Here is a 20,016-nt window from a genome sequence, read left to right on the forward strand (position 1 = left end):
ACTCAAATGGTAACAATGAACTAGAAATCAAAAATGACAGTCGATAAATAAACCCATAGCAACCGGAATCCATACGAAACAAAGACGCTATGAACTTATGCACTACCTTAATATATGTATTTCTGTATTCAAATTGCGGTCTGCATGCAGCTGAACTTCATGTCAGTTTGACCCCACCAGGTTTTTTTGTGCACTGATGATGACTATTCTGTAGCTGAAATCTATCTGCAATAAAATTCAGATTGTTTGCGATTGACTGCTGTTCTTTCTTCCTGAAAATCTTGGTTAATGTTCACAGTGACCTGAATGAGAGAGCTGAAGTCATGGCACGAAATGCCTACAAAGCGTCACAGAACCAGCCCCAGTCTGAACAACAGTCTACACGCATTACGAGTTATATTTGTCATTCGGCCATTGGTGCACTGTGCGCCTTCAATCATTTGAAAAAAGGCAAAATCGAGATACGTCCGGCCACGTTAGTCGCATCCATTCGGTCTTCTCGCAGTGGCCGCGCGCAGTAGCCGTGCGGTCTGGCTACTGTACAAATTCCGCGTTGTTTGGCTCGATGAAGACGCGTAGCTTCATGTGTCACTGCGAGTAGTGGCCTTTTGCGAACTACTCGATCTCAGTGTCCGTAGCACGCAGGTCCTTTCGCAGTGGCCGCGCGGGGTAGCCGTGCGGTCTTGGGCGCCTTGTCACGGCTTGTGCGGCTCCCCCCTCGGGAGGTTCGATCCCTCCATCGGACATGGGTGTGTGCGTTGTGCTTAGCGTAAGTTAAACTTAGATTAAGTAGTGTGTAAGCCTAGGGACCGATGACCTCAGCAGTTTGGTCCCATAGTCCTTACCACAAATGTCCAATTTCCTTCGCAGTGTTCGCTGGGAAACTGCTTGAGACGGATCTGCATTTACTGACATCCGCATTTCCTGTCGCAATTGAAACCTATTGTCACTGACGAGGCATTACATTCGTCTGCGGTCCCTGTGAGCTAGGAACTTTTACGACCACTTCTCTTACTCCATGCTAGTGGTACATAATTCCCAGTAGACACGTTGGACAGTTCGCACTGATACACCGACAAATCGGGTAACTTAATTCACGATGTGTGGGCACGTCCAAAGACGACATCTCCTTTATGCCATTCTGTCATGTCAACACGTCAACCATCTTACTACGCTGGTTCTGTACAACCTCTGGCGCATACACACCATCTCACTGCGGTGACTTACGTCATAGGTGGAGTGTCACATGGCCACTACGGCTGATCGTCTGAGCGACGTGGCGCTCAAGTCAGAATCTCCATGATGTTGTTGTAGTGCAGCGAAATCGGAATATCAGAAAAATGTAGGACGACTTGCCGAGCTTAGTTACATGTGCAAGATCAGTTGTCGACCCTCAGTGTAAATAAATGTAACATACTGGAGGTAAGTAGGAAGAAAGAGCTATTAATACACTCCTGGAAATGGAAAAAAGAACACATTGACACCGGTGTGTCAGACCCACCATACTTGCTCCGGACACTGCGAGAGGGCTGTACAAGCAATGATCACACGCACGGCACAGCGGACACACCAGGAACCGCGGTGTTGGCCGTCGAATGGCGCTAGCTGCGCAGCATTTGTGCACCGCCGCCGTCAGTGTCAGCCAGTTTGCCGTGGCATACGGAGCTCCATCGCAGTCTTTAACACTGGTAGCATGCCGCGACAGCGTGGACGTGAACCGTATGTGCAGTTGACGGACTTTGAGCGAGGGCGTATAGTGGGCATGCGGGAGGCCGGGTGGACGTACCGCCGAATTGATCAACACGTGGGTCGTGAGGTCTCCACAGTACATCGATGTTGTCGCCAGTGGTCGGCGGAAGGTGCACGTGCCCGTCGACCTGGGACCGGACCGCAGCGACGCACGGATGCACGCCAAGACCGTAGGATCCTACGCAGTGCCGTAGGGGACCGCACCGCCACTTCCCAGCAAATTAGGGACACTGTTGCTCCTGGGGTATCGGCGAGGACCATTCGCAACCGTCTCCATGAAGCTGGGCTACGGTCCCGCACACCGTTAGGCCGTCTTCCGCTCACGCCCCAACATCGTGCAGCCCGCCTCCAGTGGTGTCGCGACAGGCGTGAATGGAGGGACGAATGGAGACGTGTCGTCTTCAGCGATGAGAGTCGCTTCTGCCTTGGTGCCAATGATGGTCGTATGCGTGTTTGGCGCCGTGCAGGTGAGCGCCACAATCAGGACTGCATACGACCGAGGCACACAGGGCCAACACCCGGCATCATGGTGTGGGGAGCGATCTCGTACACTGGCCGTACACCACTGGTGATCGTCGAGGGACACTGAATAGTGCACGGTACATCCAAACCGTCATCGAGCCCATCGTTCTACCATTCCTAGACCGGCAAGGGAACTTGCTGTTTGGGACTGGATGAAGCGTCGTCTCACGCGGTCTGCACGTCCAGCACGAACGCTGGTCCAACTGAGGCGCCAGGTGGAAATGGCATGGCAAGCCGTTCCACAGGACTACATCCAGCATCTCTACGATCGCCTCCATGGGAGAATAGCAGCCTGCATTGCTGCGAAAGGTGGATATACACTGTACTAGTGCCGACATTGTGCATGCTCTGTTGCCTGTGTCTATGTGCCTGTGGTTCTGTCAGTGTGATCATGTGATGTATCTGACCCCAGGAATGTGTCAATAAAGTTTCCCCTTCCTGGGACAATGAATTCACGGTGTTCTTATTTCAATTTCCAGGAGTGTATTTAAAACTTGGCTATCAGTTACTAGAAAATGTGGTTGGCGTAAGACATCAAAAAGTACGCCCCTGGGAGGTTTACTGGTAAACGATTCATCCAGATAGCCCACAAATCTTCGGTAAACCGATTCTTAAGTACTGCCTGCCAGTGGTTATCCCTTACCCGGTAGGTGGCACACAATATGCGCTGCCTGACAGAAAACGTGACGCATCCAGGAGAGAAAGAAACGAAACGTCCCGTGTTAGGGTGGGTATCTGATGTCACTTCAGTGACTGCAAAATCTAGTCCAATTTACAAAGAACATGGCAGTATGGGCCCGCTTATTAGTATCACATTACACCACCTCTGGCTTGTGTTCGTGCACTTATTCGCTTGGGAAAGGTTACTAATGCCGTTGTAGTCTATTCTATGACAAGCTAAGCTGTAATTGTTGTAACTGGACGTTGATACACTTGGGTATAGTTGACGTTCCAGCTGATCCCATACATGTTCTATCGGGGAGGACAGATCTGGTGCCGGCCAGAGTGGCCGAGCAGTTCTAGGTGCTACAGTCTGGAACCGTGCGACCGCTGCGGTCGCAGGTTCGAATCCTGCCTCGGGCATGGATGTGTGTGATGTCCTTAGGTTAGTTAGGTTTAAGTAGTTCTAAGTTCTAGGGGACTGATGACCTCAGCAGTTAGTGCTCAGAGCCATTTGAACCATTTGACAGATCTGGTGATCTTGGTACCGCGGGAGTACGCCAACATCACACAGACATTCCACAGACACATGTGTCACGAGCGGACGAGCATTGACCTTTCGAAACGTGGCATCACGATACTATCACCTGAGAGGCAACAATTGTGGACGCACACTTTTCGTGACGTAGCGTTCTTCCGTCAGCATTTCCTCAGTAACTACCAGCCGTGACCTGAAACATTAACAGACGGCTCACCACTACACGACGCCAGGAGTAAAACCGCTGTGCCTCTCCAAAATATTGGAAGAATGGGAGCTCTCCCAAGGTCGCCGCAAAACTCACAGGCACTTTAGACGCTGCCATTTGTGTTATGGTGTTAACGGCAGCGTACGCATTGGGCTGTAATTCCCTAGTCCGACTGCAGTTAGTCTCTGACTAATGGTACGCATTACATAGAATGTTGCATTACTTGTTATCGGATGGTAGGTGTAGATCTACGATTTACTTGAGGCATAGTACAGCGACACTTGTTGAGGTGGTCACACATGGCCGACTGGAACCTTGACTATGGTATGCCTGCCCTCACGCTGCCTTGCAGTTCAACGTGGAGCCACTGTTACACCGAATGCCCCACAAGTCTAGAAATTGCACGATTTGAACAGTCGGCCAAACGGAGTCCCACAAAGAGACCACTCTCAAACTTTTGTCAAGTGTTAATAATGCTGTCTCAAACGAGCACGCACCATCTCCGTGTCTATCTCAGCGGTCACTCAACATGTGACACTGTTCATGCACCATACATATCTACTAGGCCTGGTAACAACACTAAACACGAAGAACACTATCTCTCACAGATAATCACAATTCTGATTATTTACACACCTGTGGTATGTAAGTTTACGAAATTTGCTTTGACATCCGACCATGTCTTCTAGGTGTTTCTTACGAGAGCTTCACGGATATTTTCCTATCACTCTAGTGGCAGACTCTGCAAGAGAAGAATTGTACATCATGGAGAGCTTACTATTAAACGTCCGAGAACGTACGTTCCAAAATGAGTCGGTCACAGTCTTCTAGATGATGACGACGATCATCATCACTGACATCAACCATATGGCATTCACTGTTGGAAAAAGGCCTTTTCTGGGCTTTCACATCCTTGAGAATACGCAACTGTATTTCTCCTCTAATTTCATCTACGCACCATTCATGAAGTCGCCATCTCTTTTATTATCTCAATCAACCCAATAAAGAAATTACTTGGTCCATTTACTGACCAACTGCCAAGTCACATATGATCATCAATTAATTTTCATTACTGTCTTGATTAGATCTTCTGCTTCAGTCCGTTGCTGATGCATTCGTTTTCCAGCCTCTATTAGCAATTCTCAACAGAAATCTCTCAAATACTCACAGTTCCCCTTCCATTTCTAAATATTTTTCGCATTAAATGCCCCTCAGTCACTGCCATACATCGGAACTAGTAATATGTACCGAATATATTGCGTTTCAGAGTCATCAAACTCAATTCTATGAATACTATATATACAGGGTGGTCCATTGATCGTGACCGGGCCAAATATCTCACAAAATAAGCGTTAAACGAAAATACTACAAAGAACGAAACTTGTCCAGCTTGAAGAGGTAAACCAGATGGCGCTCTGGTTGGCCCGCTAGATGGCGCTGCCATAGGTCAAACGGATATCAACTGCATTTTTTAAAAATAGGAACCCCCATTTTTATTACATATTCGTGTAGTGCGTAAAGAAGTATGAATATTTCAGTTGGACCACCTTTTTCGCTTTGTGATAGATGGCGCTGTAATAGTCACAAACATATGGCTCACGGTTTTAGACGAACAGTTGGTAACAGGTAGGTTTTTTAAATTAACAGAACTTAGGTACGTTTGAACATTTTATTTCGGTTGTTCCAAAGTGATACATGTGCCTTTGTGAACTTATCATTTCTGAGAACGCATGCTGTTAAAGCGTAATTACATTAATGCAATAAATGCTCAAAACGGTGTCAGTCAACCTCAGTGCATTTGGCAATACGTGTAACGTCATTCCTCTCAACAGCGAGTAGTTCACCTTCCGTAATGTTCGCACATGCATTGACAACGCGCTGACGCATGTTGTCAGGCGTTGTCGGTGGATCACGAAAGCAAATATCCTTCAACTTTCCCCACATAAAGAAATCCGGGGACGTCAGATTCGGTGAACGTGCGGGCCATGGTATGGTGCTTCGACGACCAATCCACCTGTCTTGAAATATGCTATTCAATACTGCTGCAACCGCACGCGAGCTATGTGCCGGACATCCATCATGTTGGAAGTACATCGCCATTCGGTCATGCAGTGAAACATCTTGTAGTAACATCGGTAGAACATTACGTACGAAATCAGCATAATTTACACCATCGACAAAATGGGGGCCAATTATGCTACCTCCCATAATGCCACACCATACATTAACCCGCCAAGGTCGCTGATGTTCCACTTGTCGCACCCATCGTTGATTTTCCGTTTCCCAATAGTGCATATTATGCCGATTTACGTTACCGCTGTTGGTGAGTGACGTTTCGTCGCTAAATAGAACGCGTGTAAAAAATCTGTCATCGTCAGGTAATTTCTCTTGTCCCAGTGACAGAACTGTACACGACGTTCAAAGTCATCGCAATTTAATTCCTGGTGTATAGAAATATGGTACGGGTGCAATCGATATTGATGTAGCATTCTCAGCACCGACGTTTTCGAGATTCCCGATTCTCGCCCAATTTGTCTGCTACTGATGTGCAGATTAACCGCGACAGCAGCTAAGACACCTACTTGGTCATCATCATTTATTGCAGGTCGTGGTTGACGTTTCACGTGTGGCCGAACAGTTCAAGTTTCCTTAAATAACGTAACTATACGGCGAACGGTCCGGATACTTGGATGATGTCGTCCAGGATACCAAGCAGCATACATAGCCCACGCCCGTTGGGCATTTTGATCACAATAGCCATACATCAACACGATATCGACGTTTTCCGCAATTTGTAAACGGTCCATTTTAACACGGGTAATGTATCACGAAGCAAATACCGTCCGTACTGGCGGAGTGTTACGTGATAGCACGTACTTAATACGTTTGTGACTGTTACAGCGCCATCTATCACAAATCGAAAGAAGTGGTCCAACTAAAACATTCATATTTCTTTACGTACTACACGAATATATAATAAGAAATAGCGGCATCTAGCGGGCCAACCATAGCGCCATCTGGTTTCTCCCTTCAAGCTAGACGAGTTTCGTTCTTTGTAGTTTTTTCGTTTGATGCTTATTTCGTGAGATATTTGGCCCGGTCACTATCAACGGACCATATATATTTTCTGTTCTTTCGGACATACCGAATAGATTGCGTTTCAGAGTCATTAAACTCAATACTATGAAAACTATATCTATATATATAGTTCAGGCTCACCGGCCATTTGGCGATCTTCTTCCGTGCGGATGCACAAACAGTGCCCGAACTCTTACGGGAATCGGCGGTAAAGCCGCGAGTAATGAGTATGATGGGCGGGGACACTATGAATATAGTGCGGGACAATAAGTTGCGAATGTGGGTCTCACGGGAGGCGTGCCAGGGATAAGTCCTTGCAGTCACACTATCCTCTGTGTCCTCGGTGGCTGAGATGGATAGAGTGTCTGGCATGTAAGCAGCAGATCCAGGCTCGAGTCCCGGTCAGGACACACATTTTCAACTGTCCCCGTTGACTTATATCAACACCCGTATGCAGCTAAGGGTATTCATTTCATTGTAAAACTATATCTGACCAAAAGGATCCAGACACCCCTACGTAACTTTCAGTTGGCCACCACGTATCATGAGAGGCGGATCCGCCAATATAAAAGGAGACAGGGAATGTTGTGTGGTCTGTAGAGAAGCAGTAGCATCAGAATGACTCGGTCAGGAGAATTACTGACTTCGAACGTGGACTATAGTTCAATTCTTTTATCTTGGCGGCTCGCGCATGCCCGCTCAGACGCGGGAGATTGCTGCGTTGTCAGTTGTAGGCGCTAAGAGAAGCAGCGCCATAGTATAGTATAGCATAGTATAGTCCGCAAACTTACGTTTAGGGGGGAGCACGAAGTTTATGAAGTAAAGCCACCACGGCCGCATTAACCCTTTCGCTGCTACAGAGACGTGCTCCCCGCATTCCGCGCTGTGCGCGATTTTGTCATCACTGCACTGCTCGCCTGCGTGCAGACACGTGGTGTTCCGACTGCTTTGACACACTTATCATTCGATTTCACATAAATTATTTGGCCCAAAAATTTGATTTTTACACATCTTCTTGACTGATACACCCCCCCCCCCCCATAAATGACTTAATTTTGTTTCGATCTTCAACGCAGTTATTGTGCAACATAAAATGTAGTAAACCATTGCACGAAATTTTGAAGAGTTTGCAGAGGTAAAAGTCCCAGCGTATACTTTCCGTATGGTCGATTTTAGTTGCCACTAGAAATTTCAAAAAATTTCATTCACACGAATAATATTCATGAAGTAAGACACTTCGATATGGTTTTTAAATAGAGAAAATATTAAGCACCAAACAAGGTTTAAACTTGGAACCTTTTGCTTAGCAGCCAAACACCTTAATCATTACACTTTTTTTAATTTCATTTTGTTCGCTTTCGTTCGTTGCATCTGCTCGGGGCGGACGTCGTAAGACATCCGTTTAAGTTCGTTGTTGATCGATTAACTGAGTTTTTTTTTATTACAGAGGGCAGCTAATCCTCTGACCGAACACGCTGAGCTACCATGCCGGCACTCTTAACGCAGCTCGTCATTTAACAGAATTCCTGGAGGAGTTTAAAAAATCACGCAAAATACCGTCAAACACTGTTGGTATGACTATGAATTACTCACGTTTCGTCGAAGTACAACAGGAAATAAACAATTACCGCTGTTCTTTATTGAGAAAAAGCAATTAGTGAGAATGAATTTCCCTGCTATCACCTGAATTAGGAGGCTTATTGCTTGTTTGGTTTAATTAATTAATAAAATATGAAGCAACTGGTATAAAGAATGCTTTTACCGAACTTTCTTGTATAGAAAGTCTGCTATTTATGACTGAACGTTTCTAAAACTGAAGACACTCGTCCATGCTCTGCACTGCAGTCGAGCTCTGGCAACGTCGTTCTCTGTTCATTGGCTGACTGTGTTTTGTGACGTCAGATGCGCAGAACGAACCTAAACTCGGCCGCCGTCGTAAATGACGCGCACTTTGTTATTGGATGTCAACGGAGTAACAAATCTATCAGGGACACATCAGCCCTTCTATAGTTGCCCCAGTCAACTGTTGGTGACGTGACTGTGAAGTGGAAACGCGAACAAGTAACCAATGACCAATTGCCTGGACACATGTGCTGATGATCAGTTCATTTTCATTACTGTCATGATTAGATCTACTGCTTCAGTCAGTTGCCGATGCATTTGTTTTCCAGCCAGCGAAACGAAGAGGAGGCAGACCTAACGTAGTGGCGAACAGGAACAGGGGAGCATTGCCAAGGATGGTTTGCAAAAAATCACAAGAAATCGGCGGAAGCAGTCACTCGCCAGTTCCTAAGTGCTACAAACAGCTGAGTTAGCACAATGACTGTCTGTAGGGGGTTCAAAAAGAAAGAGAAACTATGGTCGAGGAGAACCATATAAGCCACGTATTTCTTCAGTGATTTCTAACGGACGCTCGAGATGGTGCAAAGAGCGACGCCAGTAGAGAATGAATGACTGGAAACGAGTGATCTGGGCGATGATTCATGCTATACGCTGTGGCAATCCCATAGAAGTGTTTGGGGTTGACGAAAGCCTGGATAACGTTAGCTACCATCTTGTGTAGTGCTAACAGTGAAATGTGTTGGAGGTGGTGTTAAGGCTAGTTTACACGACGACACTGGGTTGCGCCACTCGTTGCATGGAATGAGTTGCTCGCAAGTGGTTTCATATATGACTGTAGACACGGCGACACCAGTATACACTTCAGTTTCGTCGTTTTGTGAGTCCCTGAGTCGTGTCTGAAATGAAAGTTTTGGCAGCTGCACGTCGCACGAGCTGTGATCGAGTTAAAGCTTGTTGCGTGGATTCGCTGAATAAGAAAAAAAATAAGGAACGTGTTTCGATTCGTGACAGGATGAAGAAACGACGTCAGTTCTGTTGCTCAGCATCCTCGCTCAAATAATTTATAACAGAAGATAGAAGAAGTTCTTTTAATTATCTTCTAAATAGAGTTAATTATATGATAAGGAATAAAGGTACTGCAATGCATGAAGAATTGTCACTAGAACTGAAATTACATATCATAATGCGTGCATTACAACCGAGAACACTCGGCATGATATAAGATACGCTTTTAGTTGGTGATAACGCTATTTCATTAACACCAATAATTATTAACAGTAATAATTATTCACATTAGCAACAATAATTATTCTAAGCGGGCGGCATTAAGAAGAGAATGGTTTGCAAACTACTCCCTTGAAGATAGATCTGTACAGTGGTAATATTTCAAAATTCTAGCATATGTGAATGGGGAGCACTGCAGCGACGTTTTATATAGATGACTATCTAATGAAGGATGCAGCTTCTTGAATTTGTATAGCCTTCCCTCCTGTCAACAATATTCCATACAAAGAGTTGGCCAACTCTAACGATGGGCTGGCTTAAATGGCTACTTAAACCCAACTAACCTAAGGACACACACATATCCATGCCCGAGGTAGGATTCGAACCTGCGACCATAGCGGTTGCGCGGTTCCAGACTGAAGCGCCTAGAACCGCTCGGCCACACAGTCCAGCCTAACGATGGGATTTCAGTCTTTTAGATGAGAGTATTGCCACAGCTAGAATTACACTTGCTTGTATTTTCCTTAATTCAGTTGTGTATGTGCTCCTAACTCAGCAAATTTTGCCCTGCAGTTCAGATATTGTGAAACAGTCTATATTATGATCGGACATGACGGTCTCAGCGGCAGCAATATGGTGCTTATTTTTGTAATCAGCATCACTGAAATCCTACAAACACCTATGCAAAGCATAGATATACAAAAAGCGAACATTATTCTCCGTTCCCCACTTCGTATTTCAGTTTGTCTACGCTCTACGAACACCCATAACCTCAAAACTCATGCAACTAGTGTCGCCAAAGTTGGAACACGCCGAAAGCATTTAGTTTCACCAACGAGTTGCGCAAACGCGCGGCGCGCATGCGCAGTGGCCGGTAGCGCAGTTGCCTGCAACCTAGTGTCGTCGTGTAAACTAGGCTTTACGGTACTCGGAGTGTTTTTCGTGGTTAGTGTACGGTTCCCTTGTTGCGCTTAATAATACACTAAGTGCGAAAGGAAATGAACACAACTGGTGGTACTGTGTACTGCATAGAGTAGAGGAACATTCGGAGACGATGACTGTGTCATTATGACCGTGCATCGTGTCAAAAAGCAGCATCTATGAGGCAGTGTTTGTGAACAATAAAATTACTGGAACGGACTGGCTTTCCCACAGTTCCGACCTTAAACCAATGGAACACATTTGGGATTAGTTAGAAAATCGAGTTGGCTCCACACCCCAGCGTCTAACATCACAATCTTCTCTGGTTTCCATTCTTGAGGAAGTATGGTCTGTCAGTCCTCCACAGACTTTCAGACACATCACTGAAGGTGTCCATAGCAGATTTCAATCCGGCATAAAGGCGAAGGGTGGACACTCCCAAATTATTGTCCACTAGTTTACCTACTTTTACTTTTGGTTCAAATGGCTCTGAACACTATGGGACTTAACATCTGAGGTCATCAGTCCCCTAGAACTTAGAACTACTTAAACCTAACTAACCTAAGGACATCACACACATCCATGCCCGGGGCAGGATTCGAACCTGCGACCGAAGCGGTCGCGCGGTTCCAGACTGCAGCGCCTAGAACCGCTCGGCCACCCTGGCCGGCCACTTTTACTTTTGCTGTTACTTTTGATCAGACAGTGTACACTTATTTTGTAGCTAATAATACTTATTAGTGGTCCTTTGCAACAGAATTTGTGTTATTACTGATACCAAACATGTTAAATTAGTCATTCTCAGTGGTCTACAATCAGCTAAAATAGATACATATTTGTTTTACTAAAAATGTTTTGATTCGAGATTCCTAGTGTTTCGTGACAGTACATTCACGTTTTTTAATATTTACACAGTTTACAAATACAGATTGATGATTTAGCGCTTATTATCCGGCAAAGCGAACTGAAAACTTGGACAAGTTGGCGGCGCTGTCATGTTTACGCCCGAGAAACACGGAGGGGAAATGGTAACAGCCAAGAAAGTAGATTACGCCCCAGTACGTTCACAAGTGGAACACTCTTATGCGCTACACGTCTGTTCGCCAAAAGTTTTGCATAGCATAGTAATGAAACATTGATTAGCATTCTTGTTTGGTAGCCATCCTCGCGCATTGTTACTGTGACAAAAGTGATTCACACTATACTGTGTGCCAATCTGTGAATAAACCATTGGCCTTTTTAATTACGATGCTTTTTTTTGTGAAAATCTTTTTGAAACTATGTAATCTCGTTTACACATATGTTAATTTTTTTCCTGATACCTTTTAAAATGAAAGTCAATTTCTTGCTAGCGTTACAGTCCAGTCCGCTAGAATGGCTATTGCAGTTTAGGATCACGAGGTTGTAACTGCAGAGATATCTATCAGTACTGTCAGTAGTCCAGGGTCTCGCACGATCACAGAAGTCGATACACGGCTTCTTCCGTCTTCGATATAGGGTCTACACGTCACATTGACGTCACATTCAGCTCAGTACATGTGAAATGAAGGCTACCCTTTTTATCAATGGGCTGCGTATTTTTTTCCTCTAGCGGGAGGCTACGGTACTGTGACACATGTAGGGTAAGGTTGCTATCGATGGGTCGGCTCAGTTGATGGGCCGGTCGATTTCTCTGTGGATATTAACAATAGGCGCATATTAGCAGTCATTGAGTCATTCCCCGCATCAGTGATGAGTTAGTTGTTCCGCGAAGACACAAAGCAACAGTACAACAAGGTAAGTCTTGCACTATATTCTTGTAACTGACTAGTATTCATCGCTGTAACGTCATAGTGATATGGTAAAACTGATTAAATTTTTGCAGCCATCATTCGAAGGTACAAGCAATTCACACTATTTGCTCATGTTAACAATATAAAGTCACGTGCTGTGCACGAAGACTGGGTGTTGTTAAGCAATGTCGTGCGAATAGCCTCGAATGAACTACTTCGAATTTTGTCAGATGTTACGCTTCAACAGGCCGCTATCTACAAAATTTACATAATGGTTTTAATTATATTTCCCTAATAGTTTTATGTGTCTTCATAATCAGTCAAATGTGATGCTTTTTTTTAAATCTTCAAAGGCGACATTGCTAGTTTTAGTCTACTTTGGTTTCGAATAAATGTTATACGGTTCTACATTGCAACAAAAACATCTAAAAATAAAAAAATTATGTAATTTACTGACAATTATTTAGATGTACAGTATTTAACAGCTATTACACTACACGCAACACATGAAAACAGCCTGGCCCAACCACTCGCCTTGATAGAACTGGTAACAAATGCTTCTATTTTTCAAACAATTTATTAACAGCGGATATTTATGGCTTCTGTGCCGACTACAGTTAAATGCAAAAGATAATGTTAAAGTTACACTGAAAATAATATATTTATTACAATATATGGATTTTATTACACATTTTCTTTAGGTGGCCCGACAATAGCAGGCTTCCGATAACTGCAAACAAACGAAAAACTAAGTACTTAGCTTTTTCCGACGTGGTAATTAAAACTATGGCTATTCCTTGTCTTATTCAGACCGATGGTTTCTAAAACTATCGTTCTATGAACTAAAGATTCCCTAAGAAAGTACTATCATGCACACAATCCAACAGTGCAGTTCTACTGTTGTGGTATTGCCGAAACGAAGTGATCATTGGCTTTCGGGACATGGGTAGAAGCATCTCCGAAACGGCTTAGACTGTCAACTGTTCGCGTGCCGCCTTGTTAAACTATACCATGCATGGCAACATCGCGCTCTCCAAAACCGGCGCCGAGGCAACTGTAGTGAGAGTTAGTTAGTTAGTTACTTAGTTCCACTGATCAATCGCACGGTACGGTAGCCGTTATGATGTGGAACGATTCAAGTGCACAAGAAATGCACATATGAAACAAGATATATATATATATATATATATATATATATATATATATATATATATATATCTTGTTTCATTTTACAATACAGAGTTAAAGATGAATACTTCTATAATATTTCTATTATTTATCCCATTCCCTTAAATAGCGCAAAATGTATATACTATATTCATAGATTTATTTATTCCTATTCAAGAATTCATCTATGGTATAGAAGGAGTTTACCCCTTTCTGTGCCAAAGATAGGTTGAGCAAAGGATAGTGTAAGTCCTTCTTTTTTCTGGTATTATAATCATGAATGTCACTGTTGTTTTTAAACTGCTCCATGTTGTTGAGAACAAATTTCATTAGTGAGCAGATGTATTGTGAGACTGTTGTAAGAATTCCCAATCTTTTAAAAAGATGCCTACAAGATGTGCGACTATGAACCCCACACATTATTCTAACCACTTTCTTTTAAGCAGTGAATACTTTTTGTCTAGATTTTGAGTTACCCCAAAATATTATTCTGTATGACATCAGAGAGTGAAAGTATGCAAAGTATGTTAGCTTACAAATTTCTACATCCTTAAAATTGGCAATTATTCTGATTGCAAAGGTTTCTGAACCTAGTCGCATTAGAAGATCCAAAATATGAATTTTCCAATTAAGATTCTCATCTATATGTACACCCAAAAACTTAGTATGCTCTACCTCGTCTATTGACTTCTGTTGATGTGTTATATTTATTGAAGGAATTGTACTTTTTGCAGTAGAAAATTGGATGTACTGTGTTTTTTCGAAGTTTAGAGCAAGCCTATTTGCAGAAAACCAATTAATGACTTTTCCAAAAACCTTATTTGTATCATTTTCAGTCGGAGTTTCTTTTACTAGATTAATAATGATGCTTGTATCATCAGCAAACAGTGTCAGTTCAGCTTCCTGTTTCAGATAGGAAGGGAGGTCTTTCACATATATCAAAAACAGAAGGGGACCCATGACTGAACCCTGTGGAACACTTAGTGTAATTTCACTGCAGTTAGATGAAGTGAACTTATTTAAATCATTTGACCCATATAAGAAAACTATTAGCTTCCTGGTCTGTAGGTATGACTTAAACCACTCATAAGTTATTCCATTTATACCACAGAATTGTAAGTTCTGTAACATAATGCCATAGTTCACATAATCAAATGCTTTGGACAAGTCACAGAAAATTCCTGTTGGTGACATTTTATTATTTAAAGTCTCTGTTATGTGGACAGTGAAATTGTACATTGCTGTCTCAGTGGAACAGCATTTTTGAAATCTGAGCTGTGATTTACTGAGTATCCCATTGCTGTTGAGATGGCTAGCCACTCTTGAGTACATTACTTCCTCGAAGATTTTTGAAAATGCTGTAAGCAAGGATACTGGCCTATAATTATTGACATCTGTGGTGCCCCCCTTTTTGTAGAGAGGCCTGACAATGGCATATTTTAACCTGACGACAGCTGTGGGGATATGTCCTGGCGAACAGACGTGCAACTGTTGAGCAAGTGACAGCCCAGATGAACCAAGAGGGTACCAACAGTGTCTCTTCAAGGTTCATTCAGCGAACATTGCTGCCTATGGGCCTCCCCGGAAGGCGCCTAGTCCATAAACCCATGTTGACTTCTGTTCATCGGCGACGAAGACTGGAATTTTCACGTCAGTACCGCAACTGGATGTTCACTGACGGGCGACAGGTGGTCTCTTCATATGGATCACGTTTTATGCTCCATCGGAATGAAAGCAAGCAGCTTCCAGCCATTAGGGTCCACACCAGAGGATGAAGCTTTATGATCTGGGGAACATTTTCGTGGCACTCCCTCTCGACGGCACAGTGGATCAACACAAGTGAGCCGCGTGCAGCTCGTGTTGATGCCGTTCATAGCTTCGCATCTTGTAGTAGCGATAGTGGCGTCTCGTTTTCTTACAAGGGAACCTCCCTATCGCACCTCCCTCAGATTTAGTTATAAGTTGGCACAGTGGATACGCCTTGAAAAACTGAACACAAATCAATCGAGAAAACAAGAAGAAGATTTGTGTAACTATGAAAAGATAAGCAAAATATACAAACTGAGTAGTCCATGCGCAAGATAGGCAACATCAAGGATAACTTGAGCTAAGGAGCGCCGTGGTCCCTAGTTAGTGTGAGCAGCTGCGGAACGAAAGGTCGTTGGTTCAAGTCTTCCCTCGAGTAAAAAGTTTACTTTTTTATTTTCAGACAATTATCAAAGTTCATGCACTCACACACAATGAACTGCGCTCTCCAAAATTCCAGGACATGTTCAGATTTGCTTAGACATATGCAGCATTTGACGCTCTACACATGGAAAAATTTGAAAACGTTAAAAACATATGTTTTGACAGAGCACAGGGAAAACTGTGCGACTGTGAAACTGTTGCATTCATTTGTTGCAGTTTATGTGACAAAGTCTTATGCTTTCATCACTTTTTTGGGAGTGATTATCACATCCACAAGAAAATCTAAATTGGGCAGGGTAGAAGAATCTTTTTACCCATTCGCCAAGTGTACAAGTTAGGTGGGTCGACAACATATTCCTGTCATGTGAAGCGCATGCCGTCACCAGTGTCGTATAGAATATATCAGACGTGTTTTCCAATGGAGGAATCGGTTGATCTATGACCTTGTGATCGAATGTTTTCGGTTCCCATTGGAGAGGCACGTCCTTTCGTCTACTAATCGCACGGTTTTGCGGTGCGGTCGCAAAACACAGACACTAAACTTATTACAGTGAACAGGGACATCAATGAACGAACGGACAGATCATAAGTTCGCGAAAATAAAGAAAGTAAACTTTTCACTCGAGGGAAGACTTGAACCAAGAATCTCTCATTCCGCAGTTGCTCACGCTAACGACGGGACCATGGCGCTCGTGAGCTCACACTTTTCTTAGTGTTGCTTATATTGCACATGGACTACTCAGTTTGTATATTTTGCTTATTTTTTCATAGTTCCACACAACTTCTTCCTGTATTCTCGATTGATCTGTTTTCAGTTCCTCAAGCCCTATCCACTGTGCCAACTTATAACTAAATCTGAGGGGGGTGCGATGGGGAGGTTCCCTTCTTAGTATGTTTACTGGCGCCACTACGTTTGCTCGCCTTGTCTGTCCGTGAGTGGCAGCAGCAGCGCTTATCGATAGCGCGTACGGTGGTACCATCTTTGGAGCGGCCTCTAGTATTTCCGGGTCGTCGTGCGTCGAGCGAGTTGAGTTGGGAGGGAGCAGCAGTGAGGTCTAGACAGCCAGTACCCGCCCGACCGCTGGCGACACACATGCACTGTCCGCGAGAGTGCACGACCACGTCAAGGACCGGATTCAGCGAGTTTTAGTTGTATGGACAACGATATTCGAGTAGCGCAACTTTCACTTGTGTGTGTGTGTCCGCCCGTCGAAGTGACCTCATGGCAATAAGTGGTCACTTGATTTATGCTGGGATCTTACCCGTGCCTGACTTGAGTGGGGACGACCGTTGGTTGGTCGTTCGGTCGGTCGTCGCAGCGGACGACGTGCGTTTGGTCTTCCGACCGCTTCTGGCTTCTCTGTGTTTGTGCTGACTTATAATTGACCGTGTTGTTTCACAGTGACTGGTTTTAGTATTGTGAATTGTTGGTGGAATTGTTTTCCCGGAACCATGCGTATCTTGTGCTTTTGAATGTGCAGTTATTTTAGTGCTGTCTGCGTACTGGGTTTGGCGGAGAGTTGCGAACGGACATGAGGTCGGTTGGGGGCGCAGCAGCGGGCTGGTCCGTGCAGCGTGAGGGCAGGCGGGGGCCGCTGGCGGCGCGCTGCCACTGCCGGATGGAGGAGGGGTAGCTGCGAGAGCGACCACTTCGTTGCACACCGTACCCTGGACGTTTGAGTGAAGAGTTACTGCTAATGCAGCCTCGACTGTTCTGAGAGCTCGCCTTTGGTTGGCGGGTTGTTGCTCCCTGGGCCGCTGAGCCTGGCGGCAATGAGGGAACTGTTTCGAGGCGGTGAAATATTGCAGCCGTCTTTCTAAATTTGTTATTCATAATTGAATTTAGTATTATTCTTATTAGTGAAGTGCGACCAGCGGTATTAGTGAACTTTTCCGGCAGTGTACCTCCCCTCGTCGTGTTGATGCTGTCCGACATGGTGTGTGGTTCGACAGCCTCTTGTATTGTACTGTGCATTTCTTTTTTTTGGGGGGGGGGGGGGGGGGAAGAGGTCTACCTTGGTGTTAGTGTTTCCTTCGGCCTTGTGTGTTTTCTGAAGACATAGTGCTGTGTGTCCCTTCGCCCTTGCCTAAAAATATTCCGTCGTTGTACCTGTGATCGGACGGTATGCGGATTGGTTAGTCAGTCGGTCAGCACTTAAGCTGCCGCTAGTTTGAGCTGCCATCTTGTTACGTGATTACAACTCTTGGCTGCCTGTCTCACCTTACCTTATGTTGTTATCTTCCCAAGCCGACCTTTGGAACACTTGCTGAGAACCGCTTGTCCTGATTCCTTAGATTGTGATGTTTGTTTTAAGGATATTTGTAATTTTCTAATTATTGTTGGTGTGGCCCTCAGCAGAGCAATAATTTCACTTCTTTGGTGATAAGCCCTTCAGCTGTGTTACAGTAAGTTTTATTAAGGCAACTTGTTTTAAAAGCAAGAGATTTATTTTAGAAGTGCTATTTGGTATTGTTTTCCTAACTTCTAATTCAGGCCTTCAGCTGTTTGTTATTTGAAATTGTTTGTGGCTTTCAGCCGAGTAATAATTTTACTTCTTTTATAATAAGGCCTCCAGCTGTGTTACAGTTTGTTTTAAAAAGAAGTATTTATCTCAATATGTGCTATTTGGAATTGTTCTTCTGACTTCTATTTCAGGCCTTCAGCCGTTTGTGATTTGAAGTTGTGTGTGGCCTTCAGCCGAGCAATAATTTCACTTCCTTCATAATACAGCCTTCAGTCGTGTTGCAATGTTCTTTTTTTTAAGCAAATTTGTTTCAAAAGCGAGTTATTTGTTGAGATGTGTGCTATTTGGAATTGTTTTCCTGACCTCTAATTCAGGCCTTCAGCCGTTTGTAGTTTGAGGTTATTGTTCGTGGCCTTTGGCCCTAAAATTGTGGAATTTTTGGTGATAAGACCTACAGCCGTCATACAGTCAATTGTGTTTTTTTAAAGAGATTGTTTTAAAATTTTAATGTTTTTAAATAATGTTGACATATTGTTGTGAAACCGAGAGTAATTGATTACGGCCCCATCCACAATCGTAACATTATCCTGCCCCATCCTGAGTGACCAGCTCTCAACAAGTATGCATCTACCTTTGGTGGCCATGTCCACACCTACACGCAGTTTGTCTCCCTGGCATCTACCAGTAGGACGATGCAACGTGTCACACAGCTCGCAATGTACATGCGTGGTTCAAAGAGCACCAGGATGATTTTATCGCACTCCCCTGGCCACTAAACTCCCCGGCTTTTAACCCAGTCAAGACTGTGGGAACACCTCAATCGGGCTGTTCGCCTCAACGATCGTCGACCTAGAACTCTAGCGCACTGGCCACAGCACTGAGTCGGCATGGCTCCACATCCACGTCGGTACCAACAGTTGGTAACTTTTCCTGCACGTCTCACAATCGTCCGCGCTGCAAAAAGTGGTTACATAGGCTTTTGACAGGTGTTTACGTTAATGTGACTGGACAGTATACACGACGGGCAAATGTTTAAAAGACATTCTCAATCGAGCAACTCTGCTGTAATCCAGAAATGCCCATCTGTCAGTTAATGTCCGTACAAAGTGGAAGCCATATGTTTGCTTTGTATATGAACACTAAAGGCAGCGACAGACTAGCTCAGCAATACTTCAGCGCTTGCACAGACATACATGCATCAGAGAGAAAGTGATAAAACAGTGAGGTATGATGTGTACAGTGTAAGGCGTCCAGTCTCTCACTCACCTTTCTCCTTTGCGTCGGTCCTCGGAACACCGGCCGCTGCAGCTGCAATCAAAGGGTAAACCTTTTAATAACGCAGAGGGGCGGATGCAGTCTGGAAATACCGTGACAACCAAGGAGTAAATACTCGACTGCTAACACGTCCTTACGTAAGAAACGTGGGGGAGAGGGAAATGTTTGCTCAGTCCACAAGCTCAGGGAAGCGGCTGTCACACAACATGAGGCAGCGCTTTTCGCAGACTTGCGACGACGTCGCACCATCTCAGGCACCAGACTGACGTGACAAAGAGCACAGAAGCGCGCCGCAGCACAGGACCCACCACAGATTTCCACAGTGGAGCATCCCCCAACCGCCGTGCCATTTGCCGGAGAACGAACCCCACTCCAGTGCCTCTCGCGCGTTTGAAATATGCTTAA

At 44.5% G+C, this 20,016-nt stretch overlaps 1 protein-coding gene across 1 annotated transcript in view; it reads right to left on the reverse strand.

Moving 5' to 3' along the window:
- The window catches only part of LOC126456883 (prolyl 4-hydroxylase subunit alpha-2), a 334,176-nt gene extending 314,532 nt beyond the window's left edge, over positions 1–19,644 (reverse strand). Inside the window, exon 1 of the mRNA XM_050092707.1 lies at positions 19,603–19,644. The gene's annotated coding sequence lies outside the window, so the exon portion shown is untranslated. The remainder of the gene's footprint in view (positions 1–19,602) is intronic.
- Between the last annotated feature and the right edge of the window lie 372 nt (positions 19,645–20,016).

Source organism: Schistocerca serialis, chromosome 2 (genome assembly GCF_023864345.2).
Source record: "Schistocerca serialis cubense isolate TAMUIC-IGC-003099 chromosome 2, iqSchSeri2.2, whole genome shotgun sequence".
Lineage (NCBI taxonomy): Eukaryota > Metazoa > Arthropoda > Insecta > Orthoptera > Acrididae > Schistocerca > Schistocerca serialis.